An 18,551-nucleotide genomic window follows, 5' to 3' on the forward strand; every position below is an offset into this window, starting at 1 on the left:
GCTAATCCCATAGGCAATTAATTTTGTGGTTGTTTTGTATGGTTGTCTGTCATTTTGTGTCCGTTTAGGTCGGAACCATCCTGCCTTAGCAGTATTGGTTTTTTATCATTAATATTAATAAAGGTTATATTTTAGTTTCAGGCACTTTCAGTGACAAATAGTTTAAATTGCTCGAAGAGCCTTGGTTGTCACAGTGATTACTCGGTCCCCCATAATGGTGCAGTTGGATTTATATCTTATCTGTTCCCATATAGTGAAGCCACTTAGTTCCCCTTGCATAAAGCTGGCGGCTGCTCTTGGATTGGCGCACATCGTCCTTTTTTCCTTTTCTTAAAGTCTCCCCTTGCATTATGAGGCACAATGTATTGGCGCCGTTCTTCGGTCAAGCTGCAAGGATCTTCCCGCGATTCTCTTCATAATGCTGAATCATCTCCTCCATGTTCTTATCGGCATCTATCACCTGAAAGAGCAAGACGAGATGAAAGAACAGGAAGCTGGAGATACAATGCGATCAGTCGGTGCCATTTGGGCTCTACTGACAACTCGTTCGAAGTTCTGTACTTTTACAGTTTACCTGAAGTATCCATAAAATATTACAATGTGTGATCAGTGCCGGTCCGACCGCCGAGATCACCACCAATCATAAGAATGAAGGAGCCAATGATGGCGATAGGGCTGAGCTGCAATACCCAACACTGCCAATAGAGGAGAGCAGAAATGTGTCTACACTATAAGGGGCAGCAGCACTCCTACAGGTATCTTGGCCCTCCATTCTTGTGATCAGTAAGGGTCACAGCGATTGGACCTTCTTCCCACCCAGACTGACAGATCACTTACAGATTGTGTATAGGGAGAGAAATGTCTTTTTGGCCAATTTTAACAGGTAAAAGTAGACTAGCCCCGCCCCCATGACTCTTCTCCGTGTTCCTGGAAGCTTTTTAAAGCATATATATGTGCAGGGTTAAATAACAAAGCTTACATTCCTGTGCGAATATTCTAAATGGGGGGGAAACTAAAAGTACTTTGAAGGGGTTTTCCAGGTCTTCAAAAAAAATGTACGTGCTTAAAATAGTGGAAAATAAAGAAAATCTATTTAATATTATTTAAAGTCCGAGAAACCCTTAGAAAGTTGCAAAACTTCATTATGCAACAATTAATTCTAATGATTTGTTTATATTTCTGATTGTTAAAGGTGTATTACAGTTTTATCATATAGTGGTTGTTTGATACTGAAGTATCGTAGTATATTGCACAAGGAATTAGTTGCTCGTTAGTACAAGGTCCTGTATGGACTTAACCCTTTCCAATCCACTGTCTGACCTCTAAAGACATTATGATTTAAGGCTGTACAGCTCCGATGTTGGAAGACGTCTGTCAGCCTCTCTGCTGTCAGAAATTATCCAACGTGTCACCTCATGCAGTACTGGCTTTAGCCAGCAGATAGCGCCGTTGTATGACGGCCAAAAAAGAGTAAGCCCCCTAGGAAAACCAGAATACAAATTGGATTGGAAAGGGTTAAAAGGAAAGTTAAAAAAAGATTTTTTTTTATTAATTAGCAAATGTAAAGCCCTGCCCACTGTGACAGCAGAAAAAATCTATCACTGCAGCTCATCACGATTATGAATGTCTAGATCTTGAAACATGTGGTACGGCGCAGCAGCCGCTGGGACAGTCATGCGGAACTTCTTACAAATGGTTCATTCCAGCACCCATGAATATTAGCACTGCTTTATTTAAGGAGTACCTGCACGATCACCGGGGCTCTCCGGCTCCATCGGGCATTTTTTACTTTTTCCAGCAGCAGAAGATGGCCCCATATAGCCTCATATAGCACTTGTAGATATTCCACTGCTGGGAGGAGCCTAAAACAGCCGACGGAGAAGAACACACTTGGGCCTCATTAGGCTTTATAGCCATTTAAATCGGGATGGTGGGGGTTCCATTCCCCGTGTGAACATGCCATGCCTGCCCAAATACAGTAAAGTACGCAGGCATGTGTGCGCTCACTGCATTGTGCTGAGGGGAGCGTATTTGTGCATACGCTCATCTGAAGGAGCCCTTACATGGGTTGACTATCGTTTGACTAGAGTGAATACAAACAATAGTCGTCCTGCTTAACCATGGCCACCGGCAAGAGGATGAGGGATGATTTGCTCACAGGTCATTTCATTTCCGCTCACCAAAAAAATAGTCACTCATTGATCAAAAGTCATCGGGTGTAAAGTCACACTGGAACGAATCATTAACAAATTTGAATGGAGATCCCCCCTACAAGCAATATTTTGGCCAACCACTAATGAACAATCATCACTCTATGTACAGGCAAATAAACGACTGCTGTTCATACACTTCTGCGACTTTTTCTGAGTGATGAGCTGAGCAATAGTTGCTCCGTGTAAAAGGGGCCTTGTATTGTGTGATATTGGGAAGCCGTCATATTTACCGAGAGACCAGGAACTATTACTTACCCCCTATTGATTGATAGATTTTTTTAGTCCACCCCCTGCTCTCTACCTGCAGGGTCCTCATCTTCTACTCACTAGCTTACGGCACTCTCATCGTATGCAACCACACAGACCAGAGCAACTATGGACTAGCTGTGGGACCGTCTGACATGGTTATTAGCAACGTAATATTGTGTTTCCCTGAAAATAAAACCCTGCCATATTAATTTTTGCCCCAAAAGAGGAGCTAGGTCTTATTTTCAGGGTCCCTCCTACTGCTCTTTGGAGCTCCGATGATCCGAGCCATGGCATTAATTGACCAATTCATTAATCTTGCCTTCACAATGCAATGGCTGTGATTGGTTCTTCGACCACTATTCAGCCAATCAATGCAGCGCTCGAGAACCAATCACAGCCATTGCTTCCTGGAGTTGAGATTTATGAACCCCGTAACCAGAAAGTGATCTTCCGTGGGCAAACGAGGACTGCAGGATGCACGGCGGAGCTCCAGACAGCAGCAGGAGGACCGAGCCTGCTAGGTAGGCATTCTTTTTTTTAATATAATGCAGCTAGTGTTTATTTTTGGAGTATGGCTTATATTTCAAGCCTCCCCCAAAATCCTGGAAAATCAGGGCAGGGCTTTTTTCAAGGTAGGTCTTATTTTGGAGGAAACAGGGTAGGCCAACAGCATCTCTATGTCCCAGATGTACTGACTGCTGCTTTTTAGGGTGAGTTCACACACTGCAGAACTGTTGCAGTAGTTTGGTCCCAAAGTTCTGCAATAATACATAGTGCAATGTAAATGAATCACAGTGTGGGGATGGCTGAAGGAGACATGTGAGACGTGTCCTGGAGATTCTGTGCCTACTAGAGAGGGACAATGCAGCCTGTAAATGCAGCCCCATAATGCATCAGAACTGACATCACTGAGAGTAAAAAAGCTGCAGGGACTATAGACTGCCACAGAGAGTCCACATCGTGCTGCAGCTTTGTGCATCGAGGTATCCCCAACGGACATCCAAAGACGTTTCACCTACGCTACGGTACCAAACATGCTGGAGATCCGTAAGTGAAATAATCCGATGTACGCACACAAATAATAACTTAAGCCAATAAAGTATGTAAGCTCAAGCCAAGCAGGGAAATACGGGGGTCGTACGGAAAGTCATGCAAAAGTGCTCATAACTTCTTTATTAACTGATGTCGCTCACTCATATCGCACATGTACTTGGAGTGACTCTTCCTCTATACAAATTTTCTACTCAATACAGTCGTCATTAAAAGCAATGCATTTGCGCCATCATTGAACCTAATTCTCAAATCCTCTTTGAAAACAGTCAGGTGTGCACGGTTGTATCCACTTCTTTAGTCACTTTGTTGTCCCCAAAGACTGTCCTTTATTGGACCGAACAGGTAGAAGTTGGAAGACGCCAGATCCGAGCTGTACGGTGGATGTAGACCACGGGCTAGCCCAATTTGCCGATCACCTGATTTGTTGCCAAAGAGGTGTGCGGTCTTGCTTTCTCATGGTGAATGTGGATTGCTTTCAGATTCTTGTGCGGTCTCTTCCCCCTAATGGATTATCTAAGCTCCTAGAGTGTCTCAATGTACCGCTCGCTGTTAATGGTGGTCCTCATTCCAGAATATCAAGGAGAATGATGCTCCTGGTCATGCCAAAAAACAGACACCATGACTTGCTGTGCTGATTGCTGGCTCTTGAACTTCTTGGCCTTGGAGAAGAGCTGTGCCGTCATTGCACAGACTGATTCTTTGTTTCTGGATCATAAAGGTACATCCACGTTTCATCCCCTGTCACCAAATGGAAAAAAAAGGGTTTTCGAATGCTTCAAGCATATCAGGGCAGACTTCCACCCTTCTCTCTTTCAAATCAGGTGTCAACTGAGAGGTACCCACTTTGCACACACTTTCTGATACCCCAAGCTTTCCACCATCTTCTGTATGGCATTGTCCACACAAATCAACTTGTCCACTCACTCGCTGGCGATGTGTCCGTGGTCACAGCTGATGGTCTCCCACTGCGTGGCTTGTCTTCAATGCTGTAAACTTCTTCATCCACCTGTGAAGATTGCTCTTGTCAATGGTGTCATCTCCGTACACATTCTGTAGCTTTCTGTGGATGTCGGACAGCCTGCACCCCTCCTCCGTCAAGAACTCAATGACGGGACGTTGCTTCTGCTTGGAATCCATTATTCACTTGCAAGGAAGAAAAAGATTCTGAGACATCTGTATAGAGGAAGAGTCACATCAGGTAATAAAGAAGTTATGGCCAGTTTTGTATTACTTTCGGTAGAGCCCTTGTACATAGTTATCCACCAGTTGCGGGCAAGATATTGGACAACATTTACGTCACTTTCGGTGACACTCAGGGAGGGAAGGGGCCGTTACCCAGGGCAGCCAGCAGCCACTTCCACACTGTAGATTTTCCCAGCACGGGCCATCTGATAGTCACAACTGCAGTCTATCAGTGCACTGACGGCCATATGATTGGTCTGGCTGGCTGTCTCTGACAGCGGAAGAGGGAAGTAGACCATGCGGTGTGTCCGAGGTATGTGCTGTATGTAATAATATATGCTTAGCTGGTATAAGTTATATCAGCTATACATATAGAATTATATGCAGGAGATACCCAGGTTATACCAGCATGCTCCATATCACTATATATAGGATGTATAACTTATACCAACTGCATCTATATAATTATAAACAATAGATACCCAGGATATGCCAGTACGGTCCATATCGCTATATACAGACAGCTATACATCTTTTGTATATAATTATATATGTACAGCTGGTATACGTTATACATCTCCTGTATATAGTGATATGGACCATATTAGTATAACCTGGGTTTCTCATGTATCTAATTTATATGTACAGTTGGTATAAGTTATACATCTCCTGTATCTCCTGTATAACCTGAGTATCTCTTGTATATAATTATATATGTACAGCTGGTATACATTATACATCTTGTATACAGTGATATGAACCATGCTGGTATAACCTGGGTATCTCCTGTATGTAATTATATACGTACAGCTGGTATACATTATACATCATGTATATAGTGATATGGACCATGCTGGTATAACCTGGGTATCTCCTGTATATAATTATATATGTACAGATAGTATAAGTTATACATCTCCTGTATATAGTGATATGGACCATGCTGGTATAACCTGGGTATCTCCTGTATATAATTATATACGTACTGCTGATATACATGTATATAGTGATATAATGAAGAAGTTGAGTCGGTCCAAGATTTCATCTTCCTTGGATCCAAAATCGATTGCAACGGGCAATCTGGACCCGAAATCAAGAGACAGATTACACTTGGTAGGATTGCAATGCAAGGAATGGAAAAGATCTGGAAAAGTAAGGATATTAGCATTGCAACAAAAACCGGACATAAAAGTTTTTTAAAAAATTGAAGTTTCATCTCCCCTCACCGATGCGATTGGTGTGAGGAGATAAAACTTCTTACCGGAGGCCTCCGGATTTGAACTCCGATGCGATCATCCTCCATGGACCTTTCCTGCTCTGTGCATGCGCCCGCCGGCAAAATGCAGGACAAATGCGCAGGAGCCGGGGAGCCCAGGAAATGTTAAATCTCCTTGCTCCCGACGACCAACAGTCCCTGAGAGCCTGGAGCAGTGACCTCGTTGAGTGGTCCCCGGTCACATGATAAAAAGGCAGCGCTCTACCATTAGGCCGGTCTCACATGACCGGATAGAAATTGCGGATTCCGTTTGCGGTAATACGCAGATCAATCGCATTGGATTACACAGTTCCGCTCACATTAGCGGGTCGGAATTAGGTAATCACTGGCAGAAAATAGAACGCCGCATGTTCAATTTTACTGCTGATATTCGCAACATAGAGCCCATTGTGCTCCATGGCCGCAGATATAACTGTAGCCCATACGCAACTACATTGTGTATGGGCTGCGGGTACGGCTAAGTGATGGTGCGGGAAATACAAACAAAAAGCTGTGTACTGCGCATGACCGCCTGTGTGAGTAGGCAGTTATGTGCAGCGCCACAGCCGGGCTCACAGCTGGGATCCACTGTGGGCCTCCGCATGCTGATTCCACATCCATCCATGTGAGCCCGGAGTTATTCAGACCGCTACTTGTAATACGTAATTTACAAGAAGCCCCGGGAACACTCGACTTCCTGCAGTTCCAGGAGCAGCTAGTTGAGCGTCTTCTGTGTGAGACCGCCGTACCTCATCAAGCTTATGAAGCCTCACAGAGCGCCACTTTTTACACCCCATCCCTGCCTCTCAGGTCAGGAAATACCCCCCCCCAAAAAAGCATAGGAGGAGGAGGGATACACGGTTTTATTGCCCCATGTGCCCATCTCAACCAGGCCTCCGTAATTACCCCTGTCTTTGGACATACCACACAGTTTATATTATTACTTTTATCTAACATTTAGTGAATGAAAAAACATGGGTGCGGTGGGGGGGGGTTATTTTTAGGGAGTCAATTTTTTTTCTGCAGAAGTTGGCAATGGGGCCTGGAATTTATTCAGTTGTGCCCTGAAATCCAACGGGTGCTCCCTCCATTATAAGCCTAGCCATGTGTCCCATAAGTAGATTGGGGCTACAATGGGTATGATTCTGAACATGGGACAAACAGAGGGATCCATTTTGGGGTGCAAGTCTTCATTCCTATGTACGCTGTACAAAAAAACTTTTTAAAATAACACACTTGCCAAAAAAATGAAAATCGTAATTTTTTTCCTTCTGCTTTGCTTAGATTTATTCAAATACTGTGGGGTCAAAATACGCAGTATACCCCTAGATGAATTCGTTAAGGGGTCTAGTTTTCAAAATGGGGCCATTTCTGGAGGTTCTCTATCGTTTTGGCGGTTCAAGGGCTCTACAAGTGGGCAATGGGGCCTAAATCACCTTCATGCAAAATGTCTGTTCTGAAAACCACCAGCAGCTCCTTTCAGTTTGGCCCCCATTGTGCATACGGACACAAGATTAGGGCCACAACGGGTATGTTTCTGAACACAGACCAAACAGGGGGATCCATTTTGGGGTGCAAATCATTTTCATGGGCACTATAGGAAAAAAACTGTCTTCAAAATGACATATTTGCATAAATTGCATTAACCCCTGAAAAAAAACCTGTGGGGTCAAAATACTCCTGACCCCCTCAGTGAATACAGTCAGAGGTGTAATTTTTAAAATGGGGTCATTTGTGGGCGTATCTATCATTCTGACACCTATGAGCCTTTGCAATCTTGGCTTGGTATAAGAAAACATAGTATTCCTCCTACTTCCATCTTTGGTGTGGATGGTGGTGCCATTTCAGTGTTCACCTCAGATAGCAAAAAGCTTTGGTGCACCTCTGGTGACAAGTTCATCAATTCCACTTAGGGAAAGTGGGATTTAGTTACTAATTAAGAGGCTTGGGGCACATGGGTGGATACAGTTCATGACAGATATGGAGACAGCCACCACTCCAAGTATGGAAATACATTGAAAAGCATGTAAAAAAATTCAATCAGCGCTTTGTACAGTCAAATTAAATGAGTAGGGGCATCGTACATCATGGCTGCGACGATACAAGTAAATACAAGTGCCCCCAACACTACTGCAAGCACTGAATATCTGAATTTAAATGGCATTCTTGTTATATTTACTGACATATGAAGATGTGAGGTTCTTAGCACACATTTTGATCAAAACATGTGAGCCCATCTGCCACGTCAAGGCGACCTCTTGTAGATGGGACCTACACTACACTAACCTCTCTTTAGGCCTGCTGGGCTAATCCCTTTAAGTTCTCACTGTGGGAAGGGACAACATTCAAGCAGGCATAAGGGAAAAGCTGCAGGGGGGCACTAGATTCTATCAGAAGCGCACCGCATTGCTCTGATATAATTGTTAAATTGTGGTCTAATGTTTGGGGTTTAAATAGCCAGATATTTTTTCATGGGATTAGCTGTCTGAGTGCTTTTTGTGGGGTGAGTTGTGTTTTTCACTGGTACAATTTAATATACCATAAAATATGCTGAAAAACTTCTACAGATTTCTAAGTGGATTGAAATTTTAAAAAATGCAATTATGCTTATTTTTGGACCTGTTGTTTTTGGTGTACACACTGTGGCACAAATTATATGAACACTTTATTCTGTGTGTCAGCACATTTACCACAATTTCCAAACTACATTTTTTTTTGTTATACTAATTTTAAAAATGTAAATATATTTTTTTAATTAGTTTCTGTCGCTATTTTAAGGCACCATCACTTTTTCATTTTACTGTTGATGCAGCGGATGTGTGGACTCAATTTCTGCAGGATGACTAGTGGTTGTGTAACTTTTTGATCGCTTTATATTTCACATTTTCTCTTGGAGCCAGGGTAATAAAAAAATACAAATCTGGTGTTATGTATTTTTTTCATCATCATCTGGGATAAATAATTCAATATTTTAAACAGACTTTTACGCAGGCTGCAATGCAAATTACTTTTTTTTTTTTTTTCTTAATATAGGACAGGGGTTTTTTTTTTTTACTTTTTTAAAAAGTTTTTTTACACTTATTTTTTAGGCCTCTAATGGTGCTTGAACTTGAGATCATTAATTCACTTATACAACCCAAATGACCCCCTGCAAAGCCATTCCAGGGAAGGCCATTTGGAACATTTAAATGCTGATTAGGTCATTCAGATGCCACTGTAAGAATCAACAGCAGCATTAAAATACTCAACAGCCATAATTGAAGTTATTTCTGATCATAGCTGTTGCTTCCAGGTGTGAATTGTCAAAGACAGGCGGCACCCCCTCAGTATATGGAGTGAGCTTGGGAGCCAAGTCCATTCCACACAGACCCCACACACATCTCCTGTACATGTACGGTCGATGTCACCAAGGGGTAAAAAAAAAAAAAAAAATCCGGCCTCCTCCACCCCTTAATAGCCGGCCAACACTCACCTCATTTCCCCATCGCTCATTACAATACTGTTATGGGCGTAAGGAAATGCAATTACCAGTAAATGTGAAATAGTCATAGACATGTGCTAAGATAAAAAAAAAATCCGGCCTCCTTCCACCCCTTAATAGCCGGCCATCGCGCACCAATGTGTTTCCCGGCACCCGTGGCAGCACCATCAGCTGCTGCTGCCATTGGTTCGGGGAACTCCATTTACTGGTAAGAAAAAAGACATGCTGTTATAGATCTTTAGTATAATGCACATGTCTATGAGTCTATGGGCGCAGATGTTGTGGCACCTGTACTTACCGCCAGCTGGATGGTACTGCTGGCTCACTCCTAAAGGGTCCCTCGACGTCCTTCCTCTTGATGTCCTCACGGGGGCTCATTACGACTGCTGGTTCTGGTGATCGTCGAGCCGGTATCCAAGAGGGTCTTCAAGTTAGAAAATGAAAACCCTCTGAACATGGCCTGGTCTTTAGACGATGGATGGAAGTCTTTGGCCTCTGCTGCTTCCACGTTGTCCAGATCGAATGGCTGAAGAAGTTGAGGCTTAGATGGCACCTCAGAGATGTGCGGTGGGGCCAGCCTCAGGGTTTCCACAGAGTCCCATTCTACGTGCTGGAAGAACCGATGACCACGGATATTCCCATTGACTCCTAGACGCTTGGCTGGATTTTTCTTGAGGAGCTGAAATCAGAAATGTAGTTTTTAATACTAACTACAATGACAAGAATCTGACTAGTAAAGACATTAAAAGCATACAAAATTAGTAACATGCTTACCTGCATTATGATGTTCTTCGCTCCGGAGGTGGACTCATTAAAGAGTTTGTGATGATACTTACGCTCGCCGGTGATCATTTGATTCATGATGACTCCGAATGAAAACCAGTCTACGGCGGCGTTGTACTCCTCTCCGGCGTCCATCTGCCATAAACAGACAACAGTTAGTAAGTTGGGAAATAAGTTCTACATCATTATAATATAAGTCGTCTGCCCTGAGGCCTTAGTCAGACGGGCGTTTTTTCGCGCGATTTGCGGATCGCATGACGGATGCGCATCCGCAAATCGCGTGACCGGTGCGCGCAAGTCGCCCGCAAATCGCCCGCAAATCTGCTCCTAGCCGCGTTTCATTAGAAACGGGCCGGAGCTGTCCACCGCATTGCATTCAATGGAGACGGCAATAGAGCCGCCTCCATTAAAAGCAATGCGCTGCGGGCGAGCCCGGGATGAATTGTCGGGAAGGGCTTAAATATATAAGCCCTTCCCTGCAATTCATCCTAAAATGTGTTAAAATAAAAAAAAATTGTATACTCACCTCCCGGCAGCCGGAGCTCCGCGGCCGTCCTGCAGTGGGTGTGAAGGGGGTGTGAGTCAGACCTGCCCCCTGATTGGCTCAGCGCTGAGCCAATCAGAGGCATGCCTCCCTCACACCCATTCATGAATGGATGTGAGTCAGACCTGCCCCTGATTGGCTCAGCGCTTAGAGGCAGCAGTCACTCACCCATTCATGAATTCATGAATGGGTGTGTGTGTGAAACCGGCCTCTGATTGGTCAGGGCTGTGACCAATCAGAGGCAGATCATTCAGCAGGTGGGGATTTTAAAGCCCTGCCGGCTGAATAGTGCCGAGAAGCAGTTCAGGAGAACTGACAGCGGCTGCGGCTGGACTCCGGCTGCAGCGGAAAGGTGAGTATACAATTTTTTTTTATTTTAACACATTTTAGGATGAATTGCAGGGAAGGGCTTATATATTTAACCCCTTCCCGACAATTCACCCCGCGCACGCCGGCAGCCCATTGCTTTCAATGGAGCAGCTGTATTGCCGCTCCATTGAATTCAATGGGCAAACATCGTTCTTCTCTGCCACAGCTGTTACAGCTGTGGCAGAGAAGAATGATTTGTCTTCTATATGTTCTCAATGGGGTCGGCGCTGCTGCCGCCGGCCCCATTGAGCGCATATACAGAAGAGAACAGGAATCGCAGATCGCAGATAGGTGCGATCTGCGATTTTTTGTTCTATAATCTATCGGACGAGCGCATAAAAAGCGCTCATGTGTCCGATACCATTGCAAAGCAATGGTTTTATAAAATCGCCGGACGCATGCGCAAATCGCGGCTAAAAACGCCCGTCTGACTAAGGCCTGAAGGAAAGGCATTACATGGGATATGTGCACTGCTCTAGATTAGCATTGTGTAGAGACGGCAGTCCTCTATTCCATCCCTGGACTGCTGTCTCCATGATCCACAACCCAAGAACATTAATACACTTACATCAACAACTGGTAAGAAGATTGTATTCCTCTCACCTCAGGAGCAATATAGTCTTCGGTCCCAGCATAGTCAGTGGCTGTTCGACCTCCAAGCATGTTGTCCAGGGCGAGACCGAAATCGGTGATCTTCAGATGCCCCGTCTCAGCCACCAAGATGTTTTCGGGCTTCAGGTCTCTGTGGATGATCCCCTTGGCGTGGAGGTGTTGGATGCCGCACACCATCTCCGCAGCGTAGAATCTGTCAGAAAGAAGAATAAGGAGTTGGTGTGAAATCATGAGGAGCGACAAAATACTCTGTTTCCTAAACTGCAGCTAAATTATGTTTATTGGATGGATCACTAATCATCAGCCATGTAGGAGGAGGCTCATGATCAGATAATTGTGAGCTAATGGTTGTCATAAAAGTGTTGGCTCACCAGCAGTACATCTCCCCGTGTAAACAGCAGGATGTGCAGCTAACGAATTCTATCTGTATGTGGATGAAGGACCATACTAATGATCTTCTAATGTTAGACCATCTTAACGAGCAACAACCAACATGCTATCTTGTCAGTTGTTGCTTGTTAATAGGCAAAATATGTGCCGTGTAAAACCACCTTAAATCTTTACCTGGAACTGTTGATATCGAGCCGTCCCTTAGACTGTAGGAGTTGATTCAGGTCCCCGCAGCTTAGAAACTCTAATCCAAGTAGAACGTGCGTCTGTAATGTAGAAGAGACATGTAAGGAGGTTGGTTAATATGAAGTTATACTAGAAAGTCCACATCTGCAGTGCGCATAGCGGTGGAGTTTGGAGATGTGCGATAACAACTATACCTTGGTCTGAAATGCAAATTCTGCATGGATGAGGAAGGGACTTCCAGACGTCATCTGCAACACGCGGTGCTCCACCATCACGTCCGCCAGCTCCACTTCTGCTAGCAGGGCCCTCTTCCTTATCACCTTCACCGCAAACTGCTGGCAGGTAACGATGTCTTCTGCCAGCACGACTTCTCCGTAGGCTCCCCGGCCGAGCACATGATGGAATCGTAGTCTTTCCTGGATGGTTGTAGATGTGGTGCTTCCTGAGCCAGTTGGTCGAACACCGCTGGGTCCTCCTAATAGTGAATATAATAGCACAATATACAAGCTATAGGTTATAATAGAAATAGGTGCTGTCAGAACCGGCAACTCTCGGGGCCGCCGTGCCCGCACCACCGGTCCGGCCACCCGGGGTACAGGAGCACGGCGCAGAGGTACCCCGGTTCTTGTGATCTCCCCGGGCCGCTGTAAGACTGGTCGCCGCCGGGTTGCTAGGGAGGCAGCTGGTGCTTCTAGTCGCTTGACTACCAGGCTGGCTTCCCTGGTAACTGTCTGTGCAGTGAGACTGGGGGCGTGCCCCCAGCACCGCCCTGATTAGCCCTGCTGCTGTCAGGCTCCCCGCCCCAATCAGCTTCTGGGGCGGGAGCGCTGACAGCATTTAAATAGGTGTGTTTTCCTCTCAGGCCTTGCCAGTGTTAGTTTGGTCTTCCAGCTGCACCCGCGTATTCCTTTGACTCCTGTTTGTGACCCCGGCTTTCTTGACCTCTGCTTTTGGACCTTGACTACGTTTTTGCCTGACCCCCCTGTACTGCGTACCCTCCTGTTGCCGACCCGGACTGTCTGACCGCTCCACCGTTGTTTGTCTTCAGTGTCTGTTTGTCTCCCCGTGTCCCGCTTCCCTAGTGAGGGTAGGGACCGCCGCCCAGTTGTCGCCCTGGGGGTTAGCCCAGGGGGGCAAGTAGGCAGGGACAGGGGTTGCGGGATATATCAGGGACCCCCATATCCCGGACACTGTCCTGACAGTAACACTGGCCGAAGGTAGGTCAGACTCGTGCATCCGCCCGGCTACTTTGAATCCCTCGATGGAGGCCGTGGCTGCGTTAGCGAACCAGGTCCAGGTCCTTACTAACCTTGTCCAGGACCTAACCGCCCGCATGCAGCTACAGGAACAAGTGGCGGCTGCAGGTCCCATGCAGCCCCCTTCCGCTCCCGGGACTATGTCAGAACCCCGAGCCACGCTGCCGGACTGCTTCTCTGGAGAGAGAGGTCAGTTCTTTGCATTTAGAGAGAGCTGCAAGCTCTACTTTGATCTCCGACCTCACTCCTCTGGTACTGAATATCAGAAAGTGGGAATTGTAATTACCCGCCTGAGGGGGGACCCCCAAAATTGGGCTTTCTCGCTACCAGCAGGCTCTCCAGCCCGACTATCCCTTGACGCCTTTTTTTCCGCCCTGGGTCAAATTTATGACGAACCCGACCGGGCGGGCTACGCAGTCTCCAAACTTCTGGCCCTGCGCCAGGGTTGTAAGATGGCGGAGGACTACTGTTCCCAATTCCGTCAACATTGTACGGAATCCGGGTGGAACGATGCCGCCCTAAAAGACTTATTTTTGACCGGTCTGTCTGAGGGTCTCAAGGACCTACTTGTGGCCCACCCAGAGCCTAGAACCCTGGAGCAAGCCATGACGCTTGCTATTCGGGCCGACCGACGTTTGAGGGGCCGACACGCCGCTCGGGCCACTCCACTCCCCACGCCCACTTCTTCTACTGACCTGACTCTCTCACTTCCCACCACCGAGCCCATGGAACTGGGAGCCATGAACCCCAAGCAGCGACGGGAATATCGCCTGAAGAAGAATCTTTGCTTCTACTGTGGGGAGCCGGGTCACCGCATTGCCACCTGCACTAAGAAGCCACGGCAGGAAAACTCCCGCTCCTAGGCAGTTGTCGGGAGGACTGTCTAGGAGCTAAGGTACTCCCTGTGTTATCCAAAATGTTATTGCCTTGCACCCTAGAATTTCATGCTTTCCACCGTACTGGGCAAGCCTTTGTTGATTCTGGGGCTGCGGCGAATTTCGTTAACTTTAATTTCGTTGCTCAACTGTCCGGGGTTTTTTTACGTTTAGAGACCCCGATTCTGGTTTCAGGAGTGGACTCCACCCCATTGCAAGCAGGGGTGGTTCATCTGGTTACCCCTGAAGTAAGGTTTACGATAGGAGCCTTACACGTGGAAACCTGCACCTTTCTAGTGATGAGAGATTTGTCTGTGGACGTCGTCCTAGGCCTCCCCTGGCTCCGGGAGCACAACCCGGTAGTAAATTGGGACACGTTGGAACTGGTAAAGTGGGGTCCCCGCTGTGCCAACCACCTTTGTGCAGTGAAGGTGGGAATCTCCACCTGCGAGGGGACCCCCCTACCAGATTACCTCTCCGAGTTTTCTGACGTGTTCTCCAAACAATTATCTGAAGCTCTGCCCCCTCATAGGGAATGGGACTGTAAAATAGACTTGATTCCTGGGGCCAAACTTCCTAAGGGCCGCATTTATAACGTTACGGTTCCTGAGAGAGAATCCATGAGGGACTATATCCAGGACAGCCTGGCCAAGGGGCACATCCGGCCCTCAGAATCCCCGGTGGGTGCCGGGTTTTTCTTCGTTGAGAAGAAGGATGGGGGTCTCCGGCCCTGTATTGACTATAGAGAGCTAAACAAAATCACAGTCCGAAACCAGTATGCCCTTCCACTCATTCCTGACCTCCTCAACCAGGTCGCTGGTGCCCGATGGTTTTCTAAACTTGATCTCAGGGGAGCATACAACCTCATCCGCATTCGGGAGGGGGATGAGTGGAAAACCGCCTTCAATACGCCCCTCGGGCATTTTGAATACCTAGTTATGCCTTTTGGATTGTGTAACGCCCCCGCCATTTTTCAGGGGTACATGAACTCAGTGTTTCAGGATATCATGGGGGTGTTCGTGGTTGTATATCTAGACGACATTTTGATTTTTTCCTCCGACTTGCCAAGTCACCATACTCACGTTCAGACTGTACTAGCTCGACTCAGACATAACAAGCTGTTTGCTAAACTCGAGAAATGTGTGTTCGGGGTACAAAAGATATCATTTTTGGGGTATATCATCACGCCATGCGACTTCCAGATGGATCCTGAAAAGGTGAAAGCCATCACGGAGTGGGCCCAGCCAGGGTCGTTGAAAGCCCTTCAACGCTTCCTCGGCTTCGCCAACTACTATCGCAAATTCATCAAAGACTTCTCCGTGGTGGCTAAACCTCTAACGGACCTCACCAGAAAGGGGGCAGATGTGAGGACCTGGTCTTCTGAGGCTCTGAGGGCCTTCGATACCCTAAAGGCGGCGTTCTCTTCTGCACCTGTCCTAGTACAACCAGATCTGTCCAGCCCTTTTTTGGTGGAAGTAGATGCCTCTGAGTTTGGTGTGGGAGCGGTACTGTCCCAAGGTCCCTCCACTCTCACCAACCTTAGACCGTGTGCCTATTTTTCTAGGAAGTTTTCTTCCACCGAACGGAACTATGATATAGGCAACCGGGAATTGCTGGCGATTAAGTGGGCTTTCGAAGAGTGGAGGCATTTTTTGGAAGGAGCCCATCACCAGATCACGGTACTCACAGACCATAAAAACCTCACCTATCTAGATTCCGCTAAGAGGTTAAATGCTCGGCAAGCCCGCTGGGCCTTGTTCTTCTCTCGGTTCAATTTTGTTGTTACCTATAGACCGGGTTCTAAGAATGTCAAGGCTGATGCCCTGTCTAGGAGCTTTGGTTCTCCGGAACCTGCCGAGCCGGAGCCTGAGAGCATCCTCTCCCCTGGGGTGGTCCTCGCTGCTGTCTCCTCCGACCTTTCACCTCTCATTCACGCCGCTCAACAATCTGCTCCTGAAGCCCTTCCGGAAGGCAAATTATTTGTCCCATTGTCACTGAGATTGAAAGTGTTAGAGGAGACACACGCTTCTGTCCTAGCTGGACACCCCGGCATCAGGGGTACGCTGGAGTTAGTATCCAGACTCTATTGGTGGCCGCACATGGCCAAGGAGGTACGGGTATTTGTGTCCGCGTGCCCGGTTTGCGCAAGGGGGAAGAATCTCAGGAGACGTCCTGAGGGTCCTCTTCTTCCCTTGCCCATTCCGTCCAGGCCATGGTCCCATTTGTCCATGGATTTTATTACTGATCTGCCATCCTCGCTGGGGAATACGGTCATCTGGGTAATAGTAGACCGTTTCTCTAAAATGTCACATTTTGTTCTGCTTTGCAAGTTGCCTAACGCCAAACTTCTGTCTGAAATGTTCATCAAGGAGATTGTTCGGTTACATGGGATCCCCGAGGACATTGTGTCAGATAGAGGGGTTCAGTTCGTCGCTCGCTTCTGGCGAGCCTTCTGTAAAAATCTAAACGTAAATTTGTCCTTCTCCTCCGCTTTCCATCCCGAGAGTAACGGACAAACGGAACGAATGAACCAAGAACTTATCCAGTATCTGCGACTGTTTGTCTCTGATAACCAGTATCAGTGGGCCAACTACTTACCTCTCGCCGAATTTGCTATCAACAACCATGTTAACTCGTCGACCCAATTGTCACCTTTTTTTTGTAACTATGGGTTTCATCCCCGGTTCTCGCTTTCCACTCCTGTGGTCTCGAACAATCCGGCCGCCGACATATCCTCTGAGGAACTGTGCACAGTTTGGGCCCAGGTTCGTAAGAACCTTCAGGGTTCCCAAGAGAAACTGCGTAAATACGCAAATAAAAGATGTACCATCTCTGCACCTTTTGTAGTCGGGGAGCAAGTTTTGTTGTCTTCCAAGAATCTGAGACTCAAGGTTCCCTCCCTGAAACTTGCTCCTCGGTTCATTGGCCCATTTACTGTTTCTCAGGTCATCAACCCGGTGTCATATAAGTTGGCACTTCCTGACCCCTGGAAGGTCCACAAGGTTTTTCACAAAAGCTTACTTAAGAAGTATGTGACTCCAGTTCTACCCACCCAGAACCCGCCTCCTCCTTCTCTGGTACAGGGGGAACTGGAGTATGAAGTAGAAAGGCTGGTGGATGCCCGACGGGTTAGAGGTGTGCTGCAGTACCTGGTCCACTGGAGAGGATTTGGCCCTGAGGATAGGACGTGGGTCCCTGCCAGGGACGTTCATGCGCCACGCCTAGTCCAGGCATTCCACAGGGCTTTCCCGCTTAAGCCCGCACCTGGCCATGGGGGTCCGGTGTCCCCCCGTAGAAGGGGGGGTACTGTCAGAACCGGCAACTCTCGGGGCCGCCGTGCCCGCACCACCGGTCCGGCCACCCGGGGTACAGGAGCACGGCGCAGAGGTACCCCGGTTCTTGTGATCTCCCCGGGCCGCTGTAAGACTGGTCGCCGCCGGGTTGCTAGGGAGGCAGCTGGTGCTTCTAGTCGCTTGACTACCAGGCTGGCTTCCCTGGTAACTGTCTGTGCAGTGAGACTGGGGGCGTGCCCCCAGCACCGCCCTGATTAGCCCTGCTGCTGTCAGGCTCCCCGCCCCAATCAGCTTCTGGGGCGGGAGCGCTGACAGCATTTAAATAGGTGTGTTTTCCTCTCAGGCCTTGCCAGTGTTAGTTTGGTCTTCCAGCTGCACCCGCGTATTCCTTTGACTCCTGTTTGTGACCCCGGCTTTCTTGACCTCTGCTTTTGGACCTTGACTACGTTTTTGCCTGACCCCCCTGTACTGCGTACCCTCCTGTTGCCGACCCGGACTGTCTGACCGCTCCACCGTTGTTTGTCTTCAGTGTCTGTTTGTCTCCCCGTGTCCCGCTTCCCTAGTGAGGGTAGGGACCGCCGCCCAGTTGTCGCCCTGGGGGTTAGCCCAGGGGGGCAAGTAGGCAGGGACAGGGGTTGCGGGATATATCAGGGACCCCCATATCCCGGACACTGTCCTGACAGGTGCCTGCAGCCAGACGGTCAGATACAAGGCCCCTCTGGGAACTGTAATTGCTACGTTAAAATCGGCCATCACGTGACGGGAGCAGAAGGACAACCACTTTAACCCTTTCTAATCCAATTTGTATCC

Source organism: Eleutherodactylus coqui, chromosome 4 (assembly GCF_035609145.1).
Source record: "Eleutherodactylus coqui strain aEleCoq1 chromosome 4, aEleCoq1.hap1, whole genome shotgun sequence".
Taxonomy (NCBI): Eukaryota; Metazoa; Chordata; class Amphibia; order Anura; family Eleutherodactylidae; genus Eleutherodactylus; species Eleutherodactylus coqui.